The following is a 3524-nucleotide window of genomic DNA, read 5'->3' as shown; positions in this document are numbered from 1 at the left end:
CCCATCCATTTGTTTTCACAAATAGAGTTTCATTGAAACACAGACGCCCAATTTGTAGAAGCATTACCTACAGCTGCTTTTGTCCTATGGAGGCAAAGTGGAACAGTTATGGCAGAGCCTTGTATTTTTATTGTTTGTTTTTTTCCTCCCCAGAAACCATTTGTTAATCTCTAACCTGAATGAATATTCTCAAATTGTGTGGGTTCATATTTTCTTTATATTTTTTCACTTACACAAGAATTTATTTTCAGGACTGTTTGTATTCTACATTAAAATTTAATATAATTTGGGGCCGGCGCTGTGGCGCAGCGGGTTAATGCCCTGGCCTGAAGCACTGGCATTCCATATGGGCGCTGGTTTGAAACCCAGCTGCTCCACTTCCCATCCAGCTCTCTGCTGTGGCCTGGGAAAGCAGAAGATGGCCCAAGTACTTGGGCCCCTGCACCCGCTTGGGAGACTGGGAAGAAGCTCCTGGTTCCTGGCTTCAGATCGGCACAGCTCTGGCAGTTGCGGCCAACTTGGGAGTGAACCAGTGGATGAAAGACCTCTCTCTCTCTGCCTCCCCTCCTTTCTCTGTGTAACTCTGACTTTCAAATAAATAAATTAATCTTTAAAAAATTTAATATAATATAATGCACTTAGGAAGATGACTGTAGAAATCAGCTGGCTATGACAATGGCAGGGGTTAGGTGGAGTAATTGAGGTCACTCTGTGGCCTGAGCAAACACCATCTTGCTCATGCCTGAAAAACAGGATTTCTCTTTCACTCACAACTTCAAAATGCAGCGGCCTCCTGCAGAAGCTACACTCCAAGGAGGAATGCGGCTTCCGGTCCAGCCCACTGGCTTCCACGTGGCCAGCAGATACTCCATCTGCAACTGGTGGTGGGAGGAGCACGCCATGGGCAGGAGCTCCTCCCCCCAGAGCACTGTCTATGGCTTGGGCAGAGACGTTGCCTTGGGTCATTAGCCTGTCACAGACTGCTGTGTTTTCTGCAGCATCTGCAACCCGCACAGCTACGGCAGCGGACAACCGGGAGGCCAGCAGCCATCGGCATCTGCCGCACGAGCTTAACGTTGCGCTGGTGCCTGCAGCTCTTCAAGATCCACGCAGACTCCAGGGCTGCAGCCAGCAGCAAGGCAGGGAGGAGGCAGAGACATGGTGAAGAGGAAGCCACAGCAGCGGAGGACCTTACGGCGCCGATCAGTGGAGTTCGTGCTGGCGATGTACCCTCCCACACAGCTGAAGGCTCTGCAGAGTTCGGGAAGTGCTGTCCGATTTCATCATGACTCCAGCGGGATCACCAATCCCTGCGCCTCGAGTCTCCGTACAGCCCTACCCATGATGGTGATTGCTCCGAACTCACGGGTCACATCACACTGTCCTTCCAGTAGGTGCACGGTTCCATCGATCGCATGCACAGTTTGAAATAAAACGATCTTGGGACCGCAGGTCCCTGAGATGGCCAGGGTCATTGTGAAGGAGGTACTTTGGCACTCGGCTGCTCTGGATCCCTTGGATCGTGGAGGCATGGTTCCTGGAATCGGAGTAGCTCTCACAGCCTGGCATGATCTTCGCCAGGGGTGTACAGGGCTGAGTCGTTGGCCAGGAAACAAGAGGAAATCAAGTGGGCCACCTCGTTTCCATGCGGGTCAGCTAGCTCCAGCTCCAGATCAACAGGGACTTTACTAGTTCCAGAAATATTTCTGGCTCCACCTGCCCCAACACGGTGTTGTTTCAAAGTGTCCACAACTGTGGCACATACCCGTGGGTGGTGACTCATTCCTAGGTGGTGGATACCGCACCAGTCTCCTGGTGGTGAGAGAGTCCCAATCATCCTCTGCCTTGGGAAGATGTGTGTCTTCTGGTTCACAGTGTTACAAACTCGGTAGGTGTGGTCGTTCTCTTCCTCATCAATTTTCTTCTCAAAGAAACGATCATACTGAACAGTGGAAATAGATCTCGGCAAGTTATCTTGAAGAAGATGAGACATTCTTTCTGGTCTTGGCTTTCCCATAACAGCCTGGAAGAGCTTCATCAGTCTGCTAGGGTCCCCTTCCATAGGCCTCACACTAATCACACTGGGGTTCACGGAGCTTTGGGGCGCCGCCTTCCTCAGTGCACGCATTTGCTCATGTCCTCCCGAAGCTCCAGCCTCGCTGTGCAGAAGACACAGCTGCCCCTTCAGCTCAGCTGGGCCAGGGCATTTGCCTGCAGTGCCCTGGTCTGAGGCTGGCGAGGGCTGTCCAGACGGAAGCTGTGTGCCATTATGGGGTCTGCTGGAGTTGTCAGGAGCCTGCTGGACCTGGGTTTTGGCAGTTTTGTCTTCCTCACTAGCTGGGGAAGTTTCTTTAATCTGCTGGCAGTGCACTGCAGAAGTGGACGGGGCCTGAGGGGCTGGCTTGGCCCCAACTTCCATCATCTTGGGGCAGTTTTGGGCATAGAACAATGGGCATGTGCTTGCCTTCTGCAGAAAGATGTGGGGACAAGAACAGGCAGTGGTGTACAACAGTCTCCATGCTCAGGAAGTGTGCTGGCTCCTGCCAAGGGCACTCTGCCCGGTGACGGAGGCGGAGGCAGAGGTGGGACCTCGGGCCAAGGTGTCCACACAAAAGGTTGCCCTTGTTGGCAAGCAACCTAGTATCTTTTTTTTTTTTTTTTTTTTTTTTTTTTTTAGTGTGCATGGAAATAACAAGTCTATATATCAATGAGGGACACTTCAAAAGTTGTGGAAAATGGAATTAAAAGATCAGCTTATTTTGGCATGAGTAATTTTTGAAATCCTTGCCAGTGAAGGATTTTTTAGAAAATTCATGAAAAATGTGGATTAGGAAAAAATTATGCATGGATTGCAAAAAAAATATTGTACCAAAATACTGATTTTTTAAATTCTATTTTTCACACATTTTGAACTATTCTCACAAATTCGTTTTGCACTAATTTAATTCCTAACATGCTTTCCATGCACACTCAGTGCTTTTTGTTTGTTTGTTTGTGTTTTGTTTTGTTTTTAAGAGGAGAAAAAAGGAATGACAGCAGTAAGAATCCTGCCTGGAGATGTCTGTCAGATGGAAGGGAGCCCACTTTACGTGGTTTTTTTTCTGAGTCCATTTGTCTATATGCTCTTTCCTTTTAAAAATTTTCTTTAGGGACATGTGTTTGGACTGATTGCTAAGATGCCAGCTGGGGGGCCGGCGCTGTGGCCTAGTGGGTAAAGCCGCAGCCTGCAGTGCCGGCATCCCATATGGGTGTCACTTCATGTCCCAGCTGCTCCTCTTCCGATCCAGCTCTCTGCTATGGCCTGGGAAAGCAGTAGAAGATGGCCAAAGTTCTGGGCCCCTGAACCCGCATGGGAGACCTGGAAGAAGCTCCTGGCTCCTGGCTTCAGATTGGTGCCGCTTCTGCCATTACAACCATCTAGGGAGTGAACCGGCAGGTGGAAGACACCTCTCTCTCTCTCTCTCTCTCTCTCTCTCTCTCTCCCTCTGTCTCTTCTTTTTTCTCTGTGTAACTCTAATTGTCAA

General features: G+C 49.6%; 1 pseudogene; it reads right to left on the bottom strand.

Moving 5' to 3' along the window:
* Positions 1-704: 704 nt before the first annotated feature.
* Positions 705-2519, bottom strand: LOC100341698 (5-aminolevulinate synthase, non-specific, mitochondrial pseudogene; annotated as a pseudogene).
* Positions 2520-3524: the final 1005 nt, after the last annotated feature.

Source organism: Oryctolagus cuniculus, chromosome 7 (assembly GCF_051225735.1).
Source record: "Oryctolagus cuniculus isolate XC-2025 breed Fujian yellow rabbit chromosome 7, ASM5122573v1, whole genome shotgun sequence".
NCBI lineage: Eukaryota > Metazoa > Chordata > Mammalia > Lagomorpha > Leporidae > Oryctolagus > Oryctolagus cuniculus.
Note: the sequence above shows the minus strand (reverse complement) of the source record. Positions and strands in the feature narration are given on the sequence as shown.